The following is a 19,209-nucleotide window of genomic DNA, read 5'->3' as shown; positions in this document are numbered from 1 at the left end:
AGAAACATTATTAAAGGGCTATATGACCTCCCATGGATAGATGGAACTTCACTAGAAGTTAGAGACAAATGGAATAGCTTCTACTTTTTTTCACAGATTAGTAACTGAAAAATTAGACTGAAAATGTATCCATTTACGTATGTTAACCATATCTATCTATGTAGCCACTGTGACCTTACTTTGACCTTAACACTGTCCTGTGATGAAAATTGAAAAATAAGGTCTAGGAGAACTAACAGAAAGACAGACCTAAAGAATACTATCCTCTCACAAGCATTCCCTCTCTGCTCTTACAGCCCAGTGACCTCATCTGCATGAATGGCTCTCAAAAAGTTAATGGTTTTATCACAGAACTATGTCGCAGTAGATGCACTATTTTATATGCTGCTTTTTAATGTAAAGTTAGAATTCCTTCAAAAGAAAAACAAAACAAGCATTTACTAATTAGCATATTATCTTGCAAAAAAATGGAAGCTATAATTTCATTCTAGACTCTGCCTCTTTAAAGATCTAAGCAGCATATACATGTCTTTGTTGTGTGATGCAATGGTTTCCATGGAAATTTATTTTTTTTAAGTTTAGTGAAAGCAATGCAGGCAAAAACATAAATAGCCTGAGCCCCTGGCAGGGTAAATTGGACAATGGCATTCTAGAATAAATTTACATGGGTTTTTTATTGTAAGCAGATATCAAACACAAGTAATTCTTTGTGAGCAAAGATACTTCATTTTTCTTAAGATGGCAATTATAATTTTTAACTGCACTTGCTCCTGAATGATATTAAATTATATAGCCCTTTATGTGCTCAGGATCTGTGGTTCCTTAAAGACAGTGATCCAAGCTAGTGGGTGTGGGAGAGTTTCCTGTAGTACTGCCTGGTTAAAAGTTTTCTTTCTTTTTTTTAACTTTTGCAGGGGCACCACCAGAGAGATATATATCATAAGACTTCTTAACAGTTTAGCTAACAAATTCAGAAATATATCCTGGAATAACTAACGGAGTTGTAAGCCTGTACAGATCTCATACATTATGCTAGCATGGAAGCCAGTAAATAAATATGTATCTTGATTGGAAAAAAGAAGACAATAATTTTAAAGTTGAAATTTTTGTTTACTGGAACCTTTTGGCTATATAAGATTGTTGCAAGGGACCTGACCAAAGCTCTGGGTAATAGAATACCCTGTCTCCAACAACAGGCAAAACAAGAAATCAGGAAAGAGTCTAAAATAGAGCAGACTTTGATGAATACTTCACCCATGTGCTCGCTCAGTCTTCAACCATTTGCAGTCCTCAAGCTTGTTGGGACAGACACAGTAGATTTATTTCCATGAGCTTGTCCCTGAAGTCCAGTAACCATTCAATTTCCAGAGCATCTTGGGACAAGAAGTCACAGTTAAGCTACCAGATTGAGTTATATCAACAGTAGTCATCGTGACATTTTAATGTTGCTTTGTTAATAGGCTAAATGTCTAATTTTACTAATGATTCTGTGAACGGAAGTAACGTGTGATACATGGTTAAAAACAGTTTTAAAATTCTTGAGCAAGATGAATGCAGGAAGTCAATGAAAGGGCATTTTTAGTATAGTGGTGTTTAGAGTTAATTCTCCAGGGTAACAGCTATTGCATCTTTCCAGCTAAGTTCTTGAAGAAATTAGCAAGACAGACAAAAATAGCTATCAACAAAGTGAACAAGCTGAAGCTACTTTTTCTCTAGTGTTTTTGCTTTGTCATGGACAGAGATTATTATTTTGATTTCTGCAGTGAAAGAATATTGTCTCACGTCTTTGTTTGCCTACTACTGGGCAAACATGGTTTCTCCACAATGATTTTAAACTCATAGCACAGATCTGGCAAAGCAATAAATGTTTAGTTAGCCATCAAAAGTGATAAAAGTCTCATTCCTGAAGGAATTTCTAATAATTATGTCACACCGAGTCCTACACATATCTTTTGATCCAGTACAAATTACAGTAGCTCTGTTGATAGAAGAAAACCATGCCAGTTGGTACCACTTGGAAATCTGACCCCTCCCAATTTCTCCCCCTTGCAATTCAGGGCATGATTGTTAATTAATTTGAAAGTAAGCGATCTTTCAATATTACATAGCAGAATTTCTAGGCAAGCCATGTGAAATACTGGAATACAGAAATTTTTTTTGTATTCATAAAGTCTTTGTCCCTGAGGAGCATGCAAGAGTACTTTTTGAGGAAATGGACCAGCAAAGAAAATCTTACTATCCTGTATTTTATGAGCAGAATAACACATTCCTTCCAACTCTTCGTATTAATCTATAAACAACAATGATCCTAAGATGTTCTGGTCATTCAAATTTATGATCAGAATAAAATTATTCTCAATTGAGAGAAAAAAAAATGCCTCTTCTCCAAAGCTTCATAATAAGTAATAAGCATTCACTGGACCATAATTACATCTTTCTATTTCTCCTATGCTGTTTCAGGTTTTAATTTTTTTTTTAATATCAGGATTGTAATTAAGCCTTAATCTTCACAGCACTGAACTAAATTAAAAGATCTTTATAGTGTTGCTTTGGTAACTAGCAGAAGGGGTAAAATTACCTTATCTGTTTGTTCACTATTTTGCAGCTGCAAACATGTTGGTTATGGTCTTTAATTTACTCATTTTCTCAGAAGAGGAAAAAAAGAGAAAATTAAGAAAGAGGCATGTGACACCGAAATCAGTTATTGCTGTTGGAACCGTCCTCTAGCAGAATCTCACGGTTCTCATCATGGACAAACATATAGCAGGGAACCCTTTGCTCCGAGAGATTAAATACAAGCTAATTAGGTGAGACACAAAGCAAGCAGAGACAGGTGAAGCAGCAGTATCCATCACAGAAACTCCCACCTTCCTACCCTTCTGTCTAGCCCCATCTATTTCCTTCTGCAATATGCAATACAGTAGATGTTAAACATAAAGTTCGTATGAGGTTCCTAAAGCTTCTTGCAGATAATTAGCAGCAAATATTCTAAATGTATCTGCCATGTACCTGCCATGTCATTGTCCTATTTTATGTCTAGGTAAAATATTAAACAATAGAAGTTGTCCAAGATTATCAGCTAAACAAAACCCGAAGTTATAATATTTTAACCGAAACATGCTGAAGACATGAAAGCACCATTGACATTGAAAAGCTCGTACAGCTTCAGCTATGAATTGTGGAACAAGTGAGACAAAGAGGAAGGAAATTATTAGACCTTTCTTTTAATGGTGGGCTACCACTACCATAATTAAAACAATAGTAAGTTCTTGTCACCCTCAAACAGAAAACAAAAAAAAAAAGAAAAAGATCACTTTAAAAAAATTTATGCTTTTATGTAATTTCAGAGAGCTACATGTCTATTTTCTTGAGCCTTTCTCTGTTTGACTGAATTCACCCCATTTAATGACTGACACTTTCATTAAAAAGCTAGCCCACAGGGACTGGCTAGAGCAGCCTGAAAATGAAGTTTAACCTAAGCTCCTACAAGCTCTTTGGTAACCACCCTAAAGACTGAGAGTAAGTGAAGAGCTATGGCATCCCACTGAAAGGCAGAAGCAGTGTGTATATCAGCATCTTCCAAAGGCACAGCAGGAATTTGCACATCTGTACAGATAAGCTTTTCCAGCTGTAGGACATAAACCGGCACACGCTCCTTCTCCCTCACTCTACTGTTAATGCAAAACCTTTCTAGGCAAAATCCTTTCCTCTAATACTCATTTGATACGAATTGTATCTCTTGAACCTTACAGGTTTTTAGAAGGAATGGATTATATGCAAAGCAATATGGAAAACACTTGTGCCTGTGCAGCTGATTCCCAGTAGCTTCTGCTCTGCCTCTGGCTGCAATGCGCAGCTTGCTTCATTTCCTTCTCAGAGAGACAACTTCTTTGCAAAGAACACGATTATGAAGATATCTTTGAGTACAAAGGTTCACATTCCACAGAGATTCAGCAAAACCCCAAAGACAGAAAGGTTTCAGACTCATTTTGCCATTCAGTCGGACCCTTCACGAGCATTTTTCCAGTGTTCTCACTAAAGCAGCTACACCCTCAAGTCCATCACCACAATTATCGGTTAGGTCAAATGTTCAAGGTTCTTTAAAAAAAAATAAAAAAATTATGTGTAGCAAAATGGGTTTAAAATGTACAGCAGCCCACAACAGAGCTGTCCTACAGCTCTGATTGCAACTTGGTTTGAATTTTCAATTGATTTTCAATTTTCAGCTAAATAAACATGAAACATCAAAACCTATAAAACTAAGGCATATCATAAAATGCTTTCAAGCTGTGACAAAGTCAGTCTTCACCAAAGATCCATCTTCACAGAATCACAAGGTTGGAAAAGACCCACAGGATCATCGAGTCCAACCATTCCTATCAAACACTAAACCATGCCCCTCAGCACCTCATCCACCCATGCCTTAAACACCTCCAGGGAAGGTGAATCAACCACCTCCCTGGGCAGCCTCTGACAGCGCCCAATGACCCTTCCTGTGAAAAAATTTTTTTTGATGTCCAGCCTGAACCTCCCCTGGTGGAGCTTGAGGCCATTCCCTCTCCTCCTGTCCACTGTCACTTGGGAGAAGAGCCCAGCATCCTCCTCTCCACAACCTCCTTTCAGGTAGTTGTAGAGAGCAATAACGTCTCCCCTCAGTCTTCTCTTCTCCAGGCTAAACAATCCCAGCTCCCTCAGCTGTTCCTGGTAAGACTTGTTCTCCAGCCCCTTCACCAGCTTCATTGCTCTTCTCTGGACACGCACCAGAGCTTCAACATCCTTCTTGTGGTGAAGGGCTTACCTGAGAGAACCTAAATTTGAGACTGAACTAAGAATGACAGAACAAGCAGCCCTGAAAAATCAGGGTTTTGATTGGTGAGATTTCTGATTTTGATGGACAATAAAAATGTTTAAAGCTACAACTCATTTAGAAACATGAGAAAAATGACAGAAAATAGAAGATACAGAATTAGAAAACTAAGAACTGTCACCCATTGAATAGAAAAAAGGAGGAACAAAAAAAGACATTTTGCGTCACCTTATTTATTATGTACTTGAAAAACCTTTTTGCTCAAGTCATGTGCATTAAATACTTTCAGTCTTTCTTCAATAATCCATAGAAAACCCAAATTCTTAAAGTAAGCTTAAATTTAGGCCTCATGACATAGTAATTAAATATGGAGTAGTTACGAAAAAGAAATTCTATCATTCATTATGCACTAAGAGAACTTTTCCCTAAAGTATTTTACCCAGCATATCCTACTTAGAATCATTTAAACAGATGAGCTGTATTGATCTCACTAAGAACAGCCTGAACCTTTTCTTATGTAATGGCTTTCTTCCCCCAGGAATGTATTAATGTAAGGAATATTTAAGTAGTACTTAAGCAAAATAAAATTACTCTGTTCAACACACAAAATATTCCAGAAAACTACCTTTCTCTGTAATCATGCCATAGGCTGTTTGCTGATTGCTAATTGTTACCGTCATTTGTATCACAGAAGAAAAAGAAATACCCCTGTAAATATCCTGTAAGCACTTTAACAATGATCACATTGCATCAGGATAAAGCATCTGTCAGAAATCAGTCAGATCAATGGTGAGAGTGCAGTCAAGCACTTTGTGTATACTTAACAAATATAATTATTTAAAATCTAAGGCTGTTTCCATTTTATCTTTTTATTGTTTTTACTGTGTAAACGGACATTTAACCCATGAAGCAGAGATCCAGGCTACAGACTGAGGGCAATACGTTAACCTACATGTAAAGTGCACCTAAGGAGTGTCTTGCAGGATTTAGCATAATCTGTGAGTTGTTAAGAGCAACCGTGGCCACAGCTGGATTCCACCTGTTCATCTTCTCTGACGGATGTTCAGGGCCCTTGAACCTCTAGTTAAATATCAGCTGCATCTTAGTGTGGGAACAGACCACATTGCCACAAAAGTACTTTCTGAAGAAAGGAATTGCTTGACCTGCCAGTGTGCTTGTAGGAATAATCTGCCCCAGAGAACAACCTTGACACCCAGACCACTTCCAGCCAAGACTTCCCATATGCAAATGCACAGCTATTGGTCTCAAGCACAGATTGACCTCACAGGGTCTGGTTCTCCCTGGCTTAGGAGCAGAGAAATACATTTGTTCATGCCAGTCATCGCCTGATGTGCATTTACTCAGTAGCAGAGCTAGATTATGGAGTCTGTCCTCATTAAGACTTATTCCTACCCCCATGCAGCAGCCTCATCATCAGATCCATGCAATGAACTGTATCAGAAGCAAATCTAGCTGAAAAATGACCAGAAGTTAAGTTCTCAGTGTACAGATTTTAAGCAGGATCCTCTCCCCACCCTGTTCCCCAGTGGAAGAGAAGGGGCATTGTAGGCTGAGGTTAGCTGAAAAGCCAAAGGCGCAGCAACTAAAGATTTAAGCGCTGCCTCAGGTAAAGTAGCTCCCCAAATATTTATTTTGTAGCACACTCCCAATAAACAGAATTGCTTATAAAAGACAGAAAACTGACACTGCCGTAGATCTTGTATGTAAGAGAGTGTCTCTTCTTTAATACACCCTAGTATCCTGGAGAATTTACTTGGAATTTAAAAACAGAAATTACCCCTCCCCACTCCTCACAGATTTCATATTAATATTTGATAGCTAGTGTATAGAGGGAAAGGTTGGGGTTTCTTTAATGGATGTCACTTTTTTTATATTACCCTTAAAACTTGCAAACCAGTATGCTTTGTCTCTAATATTAGTCTTGCATACATGGTTACTTCTTTTTTAGTAATTAAAGAAAATTACCTTGCCTGTTGTATTGCTTCTCCTATGCTGAAATATTGGAAACTAAGAGGCAAAGACAGGAGAATCCCATTCCAAAGATGCATTGGGTACTGGTTTATTACAACTACTCCTAGACCAACCATAACCATTAAAAAACATTCTGTAAAAGAAATTGCATAGAAATCTGGATAGTTTTTGGCTATTTGAAATCTCTCATGCTTTTGCTACATAATTGTCATCACGTCATTTGTGCTTCTCTGAGCTTAGTTCCCATTTTCTTTTTCTATGATTTTTGTAACAGGTATTAGTTTATTTTTAGCTTCGATAAAGAAGTCTCTCAACATCATATTTTCATAATCTTTCTTTTTCCAGCTGCTATATTGCTAAGAAGATCCTATTAGAAACTCATGCATAACAGTTTAGACTCCTCGCAACCTCAGACAACTGTTCCATGGCTGCGATACTTTGTTTAGTAAATTATAATGGGATTTTCTTGAGAAGTACATTTCTTCCTTGAGGTAATTGTCAGGAATGTAGCATGGTCATCGAGCTCTCCCTTATAGTTAAAGAGTTTCCAGGCATAATTAGAGATTATTTTGTTGTGGTTGCTGTTATTGTTTTTGCAGTAAAGAGGGGACCATGTGTTCCTTTGAAAATGTGCCAAATCAGTTGAAAATAATTCATTCAGGTAGTCAGTGAACCACAAAAGCTGATGGTTTAAGTATCCTGGAAGATTTCAACAGGGAATACCAAAAGCACTTTGCTCAGTTTGGATTAGATTTTATTAAAACAGAGTACTCTGAGGAGTTCAGGAAAGTAATAGCTGAATGAGAGAGAGCCCCTTTTTTCTGTCTAGATCATTCCCATGTATACCTACTACTAATAAGAGTCAGTGGGTACATAGCATGTAAATATGACTAGTTCACACTGTTCGAAGGATCATTTTCAATTATGGCAATGACTTTGTTGTGGTCCTGCATGTTCAGAAATATACCGCATGGCCAAGCCATGGCTGTTGTCTCCAATTTGTGCTCTTTTGATAAAGATCTGCACTGATGGCCATACCTAGGATGAGTACCAACAGCAAGTATCTCACCAATGGGGACATTTGAGCACAGCAAGTGTTGGGCACCACATGTACAATGAGCAAAGAAAGGGATGGAAGGACTTGCGGTAGAAATGTGACTTGAGCACTAATATCTATCTAGAGCCAATCTGTGAGATTGGACAAGACTTGTTTGACAAGTCTTTGATAACACAGAGCAGCAGCAAATGGACATAGAAAAAATCTGAGGTCCACCTGAGCCCTTTAACCATCTGTATTTGCAACGGCCTTCAGATTAAACAGTCGGTAACTAATATTAGCTGGCATCTAAGACAGGATGACTTCTGAGGAATTTTCTACTATAGGTTTCATTATGATGCAGAAATGTCTGCATGAATTTATAACAGAATGGGTTAATTAAATATTAGCCCTGGGCATCTGAATGTTTAAGAGTGTGTCTCTGTTCTGAAACGAACACATTCTTCTCAGCCTGATGCATTTACTTTATTATTTACTAATAAAGTATAGTTTATTTATTACAAGAATTATTTAATAAAAGCATTGTGGAAAAAAAACAGTGGCTTAATGATTTGTTTTACTCACTTTTTAAACTAATCAGGATGGTAAATTTTAAATAATGAAAACCTATGTTGTAACATTGTTTTTTCTGTAAAAGATTGATAACAACTGAACACAAACATGACTAATATTAAGCAGTATTTTAAAAAACTATGAGAAAAGAAATAACATATTAAACCACTGCATAACACATTCTAAAGCTGTGACAATTGAACATTCATTACAATGTTGTTAAATTGCTGTTCTATCAATAGTGTTAACCTTACAACACAGTAACTTAATTAGATGAAGTTTCTTTCACCTTTTATTTATTAGGTTTTTGAGCCACAATAATAAAAAAAAAAAGATTTGCAGCTCCAATAAAGTACCACAGCTGCCATATTTCTTTTACACATTAGTAATCTGTTAGTTAATATGCATTTGCATTTTCTATATTTTGGTCATAATAGATTGGTGCATCATTATCAAACACAAAACCAGAGAACAAATCAAAATATTTACAACACACTATAATTTCCTTTGCAGCTTAATGTCATAATTAAGTAACAACTAAGCTTATGAATCAGTTTTGCATTTTTGCAGGTCATGTGGCTGTGGGGTTTACATAAACTACAGTCTTCTTAAGATCTATTTTCAATCACACTGTTAAAAACCTATACCCCTAAAAAGTTTTCAAATCATTTTGCTATGTAACAAATCAGATTTGATTGTTCCTTTGTCTCATGACTTAGAAGCAAATTACTTTTTATCCTAGATGAAGAACAGCTTTATGACTACACCAAAACAACTAATTCTCACTTCAGATCTGTGATACTGAGACTTGTGACTGGTCAGGAACATACTGTTATCCTCTCTGCACTTTAAAGTACTCTTATTTAATCTAAAAAAAAAAAAATCTACTGCTCTTTCTATATTTTTTTACTTTGTGAGGTTATCTTTAAATAAACACATTTGGATTTGTATTGTGTGAAACAATCCCATCAGATATAGATTAGCAGGAGGGAGGCATCAGAAAAGCAAGATGAATTCAGCAGATCTCTCTGTGCCATGTGGAGGCATTGTCATGTGCTCTCCAGAGAGAGCTGCTTTAGAAATGCTTTCCTGGGCCTTTTATTTTCCATGTATGGGGCCAGAGTGTCTTGCACTCTCCATCATTTTGTTGGCCTACATGTGCTGTATACCTATCTCTTTTCATTATACTACTACTCTTCCTATACCAGGAGATCTCCTGTTCATCCAAGATACCCATCACCCAACATGGGATGGAAAAGGGAAAAAGGTACATGACACTTATGCTAATCTTGAAATAAGTTAAGATGTGGTGGATAAGGGAGGAGTAACCTGGACTCGTGCAAAGTATTTCACACTGTCCACTATGACATTCTTTTCTTTAAATTGGAAAGACACAGATTTGACAGATGGATCACTTGGTGGATAATGAAATGGATGGATTGTCACACTCAAAGAGTTGTGGTTAATGGCTCAATGTCCAACTGAAAATGGTGACAAGTGGCGTTGGTATTTGGACCAGTATTGACACCTTTGTTGCAGACATGGACAGTGAGATTGAGGGCACCTACAGCAATTTTGTTGAATACACTGAGCTGTGTTGTGCAGTCAACACACAGGAGGGAAGGGATGCCATCCAGAGGGACCTCGAAAGGTCCTGAGAGTTGGGACTGTGCGAACCTCATGAAATTCAACCAGGCCAAGTGCAATGTTATGCACATAGGTTGAGGCAAAGCCAAGCACAATTACAGGCTGGACAGAGAATGGATTGAGAACAACCCAGAAGATAAAAACTTGGGGGTGCTCGTAGATGAGAAGATAAATTTCACTACAGCCATTCTACTACTGCAGTAGTATTCACCTCGCATTCCAGTGCTCTGGAAGTGAGTACTAAACGTTTATATCTGGATGTACATGAACTGGACATCTCTATTCATTCTAGTTCAACAAAAACGCACAGACATGCACAAACCATGGGAGATTTTTAACTGAATAGATAGTTATGCCACGGGGAAAAAGTTAAGTTCATCCTGCAATTTGTGACAGTTGCACTCATACAAAACTCAGGCAGCTCTGGAGTAGCAAGGACACCAATCACCATTTATAAAATAATTTTGGTTTTAGAGTGCAAGCAAATGCTTAAAACAGAAAGCTAATCAACCTTTCTCAGAGGAGAGATTCCCTTCATATGCCTTGGGAGGTCTTAAGAAAGGTCATTGAAAATCCATGCCCTTGGAGAAGAGGTGCACAGGAAAAACTGCAGCAAACAAGAAAGCCTGCTGGAAAAGGTGCAGCCAGGCTCGGTAAGATATTCTGCAGCAGTATGCAAAGCAGAATCATGGTACAGACCCCACATGGATTTAAGAGGATGTTGCACAGCCATATGCTAAGCAAATGTTCAAAAAAGACATTCATCCACCCACAGCACAGAAGGGAGCGAGTTAGCAAAGCAGCTTCTCCCACGTTTGCAAGGAGGCAAGCAGGTGTGTACAGCCAGAACAATGTTGTACTTTCCAAAGAACACTAAGGTTGATTAAGCCTTGTTGGAAACGCAGAGATAAAACAGAAGGAGAAAATAATCTTATGTGCTTTAGTTTCTTGCTGTTTTCTCTTTTTTGCCAGAAGCTGAATCAGTGTAAATAGCAAGCTTTGTTTTTCTGCTTCTAGAATAAAACCCTGACTGCCAAAACATAACGATGTTTTTTAACCTTTACGATGTTGCTGTCCTGCATTCTAAAACACTCCCCAAACTTTTTCTTTTGCTACTGTTTTGAACCAACAACTACATATCATAAAGGCAATTGAAAAAATATTATTTAATTAATGTCATCAATTTGTATGCACAGTAACTCCCATTTGTATTCACACAATTCACTCAGTCTGTGGTCTATAGCTGGCAAATAACACCACTTAACAGCTGTTAAATAGGCTAATCACCTGTTGTTATCCACAGGTAGCTTTAATTCAAATGCTAATTGCTCTCAGTGCTCTACTCATAAACCTGCCCCAATGTCAGATACTGTATGTGCCACACCAGATGGATGTGAGCCTCAAATGGATTGCACTGTCCCTCTGCAGAAAAAAAAATCCTGAATTATAAAAAGCCTCACTACCCTACAGTGCCACGCAGAAAAGATGGCACAAGAATTAAACAATGATAGTCTGTCAGAGACCAAGAATTGCAGGAAAAAGCAATGAATGGGGAAGATAATGAAAAAGTCTGCAAAAAGGACGTTACTAACTGTTTGAGCTGTTGCTTCAACTTATTTACAACTGAAGTGAGTTAGCATTGACCACTAGTAAACTCAGTCTGAGAAAATTCAGAAGCAGCTGTTGCAAGTATATGCCAGGATCAGCCTAGACTGATAGGAAATGAGAGATAAACTGCTTGAACAGGCCAGGCATTTGCAAAAATCCAATTGAAACAATAAAAGTTCTAGCCTGCTATAGGTAAATTCTTATTTTTCCAGAAACTTAATTCTTCACAAAAACACCATAATATGTTTCTCCCCTTGGTACAAATACCTCAAAATTACACTGTACTAGTTACTCCTCATAGCAAGAGGCTTCAAATTATCTCTTTCTAAAACATTTTCAATTCACCCAAGCTCTCTTGGTGGTACTGTTTCATGTCATGCTTAATTTCATCAAATTGTATGTCACTGCCAAAGTGATGATTTAATTCTCTTGCCTTTCACCTCTTAACGCCATTGACGTGTTCCTCACCCTTTCCTCAGATTTAGTCATTCACTGTGTTGCTGGAATATGACTCACAGATCTGATGGGAAAGTAATTTATTTGGAGGAATGCTATTCACATAACAGTCCATCGTTAAACTGGATTAAGCCTAGCATGGAACTGTGCCCTGAATTGTCCTGTGTTTCTTACTGCTATACAGCGAAGTTCCTGGCTGCACAGCTGTAGGTTTTATTTTAGGTCCTATGACTGTAAAAGGCCCATTCATTCCATAATGCTGTCCGATTTTCACACTGTACTGGAATGACTTCCTTGCATGCTCTCTGAAGGGCTGCTTTTTCATAGGCAAAGGAGGCCATCCATCACTTGCTCAATAGCACAATCTCTTTGCTCAGTTTCTACCCTTTGATCTGTTCAGTTTAGATAACTCTGCTAGATGCCAAAACAACAACCCAAACAACTTTCCTCTCTGGAGTATACATATCTTTCTACTGGGACAGTGTTGACCTCTGGAAATGACTGTGACCACAGGGTTACATTTTCCTGTCCCCAACAAGCTTTTCAATTAAACGGGTGAGAAACCTGGCTCTGAGAAAGAAATCGAAGGATGGGTAGATCTGCAACAGGTTTTGGCACGGGTTTTGGTTTTGTTCTGAGCTCATTATAAAGTGTGGGGCCCTGGCCTTGGAGAAAGGAGGTGCTCAATATTTCCAAACACAAACCTTAAGTTAAAAAACTGTATTAGATAGTGCCCCAGTTTTCTGATATCATGTGCTCATGATGAGGTGGGGGAGGGACAAAACCGGTGACCTATTAAACCCAATTTGCTTTATATCTTGCTGTCTTGCTTTAAGGTCATAATTGGAGTGAACATCCAGTAATAAACACCACTTATCTGTGAATATTCATTTTAGCAAAGTCAAGTATTTCAGTCATGCAGAGGGAAGAGCCACTTGTTTGTTTGACAGTTATGACTCAAATTAACATACATTTCATTTTGATGACTATTTTTTTTATTTTGGTTTGCATATTTTGTTTACAGAAAGGGAAAAAAGGGTCTAAATATTTCTTTCCTGCTGCTATTGCTAGTGTAAAACTCTCCACCCTTCCAGATTTTTTCCTGAAGCAAGACATGACAATGTACCTCTTAAAAAATGAAGGAAAGAATAAATCCTCTCTGTCTTAAATTAAAGTGGATAAGAAAAATTATGTCAGCTGAATAGGAAAAAAAAAATGGCAAATACTCACAGAAAGCTCATTTGAGATCCTCACCCCCATCTTACTGGTCAAGGAAGCTTAAGCTGTCAAAGGCAGAATACAAGACAGGTTGAAAATTCTTCATTACTCATAGCTGGAAGAAAAAGAAACTCGTGTCATGAACAGAAGACAGAAGTGATAAAATTCCCCTCCAAATCAGAGCTTGAGTTGCACAGCTAGCCTGCAATTGGTAGTGGCTTTGCATGTTAAATGTCATCAGCAACTTCTAAAAGAAGTTTTTCCTTTATTATGTATGGAAACCACTACTTGTTTTGTTGGCCAGTGCACTGGCTTTTCCGGTATGTTCTTGTACAGGTTATGCCTGATATTCACAAGATGCTACTTATGGTCATAAAAACCTTACCCTGATGTCTTCATCAAGACACAACAGAAATAAGTTTTACTGTCAGAAATCTGTAAAGGATCTGGAGAATCAGAACTCAATAACTCTTTCTGAAACAGAGAATGAGAAAAGTGATGAGCTTCTCAGGGGCAGGGACTGAGTAGAGAAATGGTTTCCATGTTCATGACTATGCTATACTATATATAAATCTACCTGACATGTAGATTGTTTCTTTTCATTACTAAAATTCTTTACAAAAAGGTGAGATGCACTTTGACTACAGATCCATAAACACTTTATAGGCAAGACCGATCTGAAACTCCTTGGAGAACCTGGCACTAGTCCAAACCTGCCTGGTTAAATGATGTTGGCTATTGTGTTCTAACATCATAAATGTGTTAACTGGTCAACACTAGGAAGCAAAAGATTAGGGAAAGAAATCAAAAGAAGAACACTGATTTTTTTCAAGAGAGGAAAGAAAAATTTTTAACACGCTGTCTGGATAGTTTCCTCAGTCCTTTATTTCACATCCAAAATATCTCTGGTTAGCAGGTCGTCCCAATCTGCTAAGTACAGGCTGGTTAGCTGAGAGGCCCATTAATTCATATAAGCACATTTCTTAGTAAGCTAAAGTTCATATTGTGGAGTACGTTAGAACGTCTTCTTGCTAATCAAGGTTGTTGCTAGAAAATATATTAAGTGACCAAATTGACACCATCACCCCCCCTGCCCAATATTAGTGCATCACTATGCTCCTACACATTCTTTTTCATCTATGCTCACACTGGAAAACACTATCTGAAAATATTTCAGCAAATAATAATGTAATTCATGGCCAAAACTAAAAGCAATAACAAGATTTTCTTGCAGGACTTCCTTAAAGAACAACTTCTCTTTAAAGTTTGTTTTGGTCATTGATATTTGCATATTAGGTCATTGTAGAAGAAGTCATTTTAACCTGACATTCTACCTTAACAATCTTGTCTAATATCTCTGTTTTTTCCAGTTTTAGCCTCTGTTGGTATTCTCAACTCCAGTATTCTTTGTATTTTATAGAGTAAAGTGAAATATATGTAAAAGGTTAGCAGAATTTTTGTTTTAATAGGCTTTCAGAATCCCAAAATAAAAAGCTGTTAGTAGACTTGCTTTGCCTCTGTAAAAACTACATGATGTCTGATTCTCTTTCAGACTGTGAATAGAAAAATAAAGCTGCAAAATATAGTTGTCAAGTTTTGAATAAAAAAAGTTATGTGTAAAATTATATTTTAAATCTAAAAATAAACTTTAATGTTTACTCAATCTTGCATGACAAAACAAATCTAAAAAGCTGAGCAGATATTTCAATGCCACACTTTCCTTGTGTAAGACAAAATCAATCTATATTAAAATTCCCTTTTCATTAGAAATTGAAAACCAATTGGGCCAATTATTTCTTCTATTTAACACTAGTTGTATTATCAAAAGGAAATAATTCAAACAACTTTAAGAAGGCTTTTTGTCATTTCTCAAGGAAAAAACACATAAATTAATAATTAACTTAATTTTTCTTCCATCCCAGGCATCCCAGGTCAAGGTGTTATTAAGTACATTCCATTCTAAAATGATGGACTTGCACAACTTACTCTTTCATCATTTATACCAAAAGATTAAAGATGGTTTGATGTGAGGATATGCAGAGATGGGAAAACATAAACCTCTGGGACTGAGTCACAGCTTTTAGTCAATTCCTGAAGTCATAATTCGTTCTGTTATAAGTCACAAAAGGCTACAGCTATCATTTGCATTACTGTACAAATTAGGAGCCTTACTCATATCCTTCTTTTTCTCCCACAGATTAAGTTCAATGATTGCTTTTGCTTACACTAACTACATGTATCTAATATAACTCTTTCAGGACACATATTCGTCTAGAGAACCCAATGTCTTTGAAAGGCTACTGAAGGTAATTTTAATTCCAGGAAGCAGTAAGCTCTGCAAGTATAACTTTTGAAAGCTGTGTACTGAAGTTCCCCGACATAAGCATATTGGGGGTGATGAATACTATTTTGGGGGAGAAAGACAATTTTGCTACCTATTCAAGATCTACAGTACATGAAATGTTAAATATGGTCATTGTGGCATGCTGCCTATTTTATAAGATCCCCTTCCACATGAATACCACTCCTACTGGCTCAGGAGGAGCAGTTCAAGCCAATCCTATTCTTAGTTCAAATTTTAAAACAAAAACTAAACAGGGATTTCTCTTTCTGTGTCACTCAGTTTGTGAGAAATGAGATGAAAAATCGAAAGATTCCAACAGAGACTTTTGTGATTTTTGTAGATGTTACTGGCCTCAAAAACTCTTCTGAAGAAAACTGCAAAGCTGAGAATAAAAGAAAATTTCCTGATTGCCATGAAACATAGCAGAGGCAGTACAGCATGAGCAATGCAAGTCTAAAATACAGATAATGACGAATTACCCATGCAATAGAATTAACAAAGCAATAGATAATGATACAACACACAAAAACATACAGGATTATTTAGGCTGGAAAAGACCTTTAAGATTATCATGTTGAATCCTTAATTTAACACTGCCAAGTCCACCACTAAACCGTGTCCCTAAGCACCGCATCTACACATCTTTTAGATACCTCCATGGATGGTGACTCAACACTTCCTTGTGCAGCCTGTTCCAGTGTTGGACAACCCTTTTGGTGAACATATTTTTCCTAATATTCAATATAAACCTCCCCTGGCACAACTTGAGGCCATTTCCTCTCATCCTATCCCTTGTTACTTCAGAGAAGACATCAACATCCACCTCACTTCAACCTCCTTTTGGGTAGTTGTGGAGAGCAATAGATTCTCCCCTCAGCCTCTTTTCCTCCAGGCTAAATAACCCCAGTTACCTCAGCTGCTCTAGATCCTTCACCAATTTTGTTGCCCTTTTCTGGACATGCTCCAGCAGCTCAATGTCTTTCTTGTAGTGAGGGGCCCAAAACCGAACACAGGATTTCAGGTGGATAAGTTCAGTAGAGTTCTGAAGTTGGGAATCCTAAGTAAATGGACAGATGAGAACAAAGTGAGTGGCTTACAGCATGAAGAATGAAAAACTGATTCAAGGGTAAGCAATATAATTAAATATAGAAGTATATTCTTAAGTGTCAAAAGCTTTCAGATTTCTGCATAAATTCATATCTCCTGGACTGCAAATCTACCGAATTACATTTAATAATTTACCCTGTCAATGAATGCAGAGTAAACTCAGCTTCAGAGTAAATTTCAGTTAACAGGCAGAGGTGAGTGAAGCTGTTTCCACTAGTTTTGTTCAAGAAATTTGACAGAAGATGGGAGCAGCAGTTGATAAGAGGGATGTGGCAGCAGTTTTGAAGACTGAGACAGCAGGGAGAGATGAAAAGAGTCAGAGCAGAGATGAAACAAAAAAGATGAAACAAAAAAGAGAACAGAATATAAAGAGTAGGAATAAAGCGATGGACATTTAGAAATAACATGGATCTGATGAGCCATCTCATCATACACAGAGTGAATGAGGAGGCAAATTATATTAAAAATTAAGTGACAGAATTTTAAAGAGGATTAGATGTCTGGCTGAAAAAATCTAGTTACTTTTCATTCATATCAAATACTTCATTAAACCTGCTGATCTTCCATTTGAGTATGGACTGCAGATAGAGACCAGAAAGCTTTCATTTCATTTCCAGAGCTGTTCCATCTCATCTGTTCAGAAATATCCTAAAGGAGACTGCTTACAGCCCCCACTTCTGGAATTACACAGAGCTGGTTTTCAGTTATGAGTGACAGATAGACCCTTGTTTATTATCAGAAGTATTATAAGACTTGGTCCTGCGGAACATTTATCTTGACAATTAATTTACATTATACTGGGCACAACTTGTTCTCAAATCTCTCAAGTCCACAGATTTTTATTAAAATTATTTTATAATGCTAATTGTTTACCAAAATGAACTATGCAAATTGATACAGGAAGAACAGATGCATCACCCAACAGACATCAGGATGAGACTCATGTCTGATCATCCTCATTTAACACTGCCATTTTAAAATGAAACAATTTTAAATTGTGCTGATAACCCACAATCTTATCAACGAACACTTTCATAAAGAGAGATCTATTAACCTTTCATTGGTATAGAGTCATAGAATCACCTGGTTGGAAAAGACCCACTGGATCATCAAGTCCAATCATTCCTATCAAACACTAAACCATGCCCCTCAGCGCCTTGTCCACCCATACTTTAAACACACCCAGGGAAGGTGACTTAACTCCCTCCCTGGGCAGCCTGTTCCAGTGCCCAATGACCCTTTCCGTGAATTTTTTTTTCCTAATGTCCAGCCTAAACGTCCCCTGGCAGAGCTTGAGGCCATTTCCTCTCGTCCTGTCCACTGTCAAAGTTCCCCTCCCTACAACATCAGCGTTCAAAGTTCTTGCCAAGACCCACCAAGTTCAGCCTGCTTCCTGAGGTTTCACCTCATTCTGTGGCAAAAAGCATACACAAACTATTTATTTGGTACAAACAACTGTCAGGAGGAGGAAGACCTAAATCTCTATGGATCTACTGATAATAGGGTAGAAACTGTTTCTGCTTTAGAAGGTAGCTTTTCCTCACATAACAGCTCCTAGACTAGAGGTAAGCTCCTTTTGCTCAAGGCAGTACCTGATTTTATAAGTAGCCTTTAATATTGATGTTCTTGGATTATGAGTCTCTGCTAATAAACAGTTATGAGCTATAACAACATAACAGATCTCCATCTCTGTGCCACAAGGGAAAAAGCATGTGAATGTAAACCATCTCAGGAATTACATAAAGGACATAATGGTGCTGGTGTTCTCCTGCTCCTCAGCCTCAGACCATGGCTGACTAACAACAGCCTCCAGTACCCACAACTCAGTCACACAAATGGCACATGATAGCCAACAGCCAGGATCACTACAACATTTCTGTTTGCCAAGCAAAGTCAGAGGGCTGCGTAGCTGTCTGCAGCCTTGCTTGGGTACCAAGCAGGTTTTCAGTCACTGCAGCAACAGTGTTTACAAAGATCAATTCACCCAATGTAAAGGCTTATGACACTTTCTGGGGCGACTTACAGCTACGTCACCTCTCCAAATACTTTACTTCAGCAGGGTGCCCAGCTACTATGTGAAACACAACCAGCTGCTGAATTTAACTTAATTTTATTCTGTTGTTAAACATTCGCAGTAATTTCAAAAATCTGGAGCTGTTAGTCCAAACACTCTTTAAAATAATACTTTAAAGTAAACCTTTACATCTATCTCACACCAAGGAGTGAATTACGTTCAGAAGTTGGAAATAAACTGGGGAGAGGAAGATTCCTTTTTCTTTTAAATGACAAACTTAATCTATTATTAATCTAAGACATGAACAAATATTCTCATTCCTGGACCAACTAAGAACTTGTTAACTGTCAGAGTATTAACAGATATACTTAATACATTTTACAGATAGCAATTGCTGCTAAGTGCTC

At 37.5% G+C, this 19,209-nt stretch overlaps 1 long non-coding RNA gene across 1 annotated transcript in view; it reads right to left on the bottom strand.

Annotated features, from left to right (window-relative positions):
- Window positions 1–16,733, bottom strand: part of LOC138724562 (uncharacterized) — a 29,752-nt gene extending 13,019 nt beyond the window's left edge. Inside the window, exons 1-2 of the long non-coding RNA XR_011338076.1 lie at window positions 16,505–16,733; window positions 13,350–13,452 (exon numbers count right to left, since the gene is read on the bottom strand). This is a non-coding gene — a long non-coding RNA (uncharacterized lncRNA). The remainder of the gene's footprint in view (window positions 1–13,349; window positions 13,453–16,504) is intronic.
- Between the last annotated feature and the right edge of the window lie 2,476 nt (window positions 16,734–19,209).

Source organism: Phaenicophaeus curvirostris, chromosome 10 (assembly GCF_032191515.1).
Source record: "Phaenicophaeus curvirostris isolate KB17595 chromosome 10, BPBGC_Pcur_1.0, whole genome shotgun sequence".
NCBI lineage: Eukaryota > Metazoa > Chordata > Aves > Cuculiformes > Cuculidae > Phaenicophaeus > Phaenicophaeus curvirostris.
The sequence above is the reverse complement of the archived record's forward strand: the minus strand, read 5'-3'. Positions and strand labels throughout refer to the sequence as shown.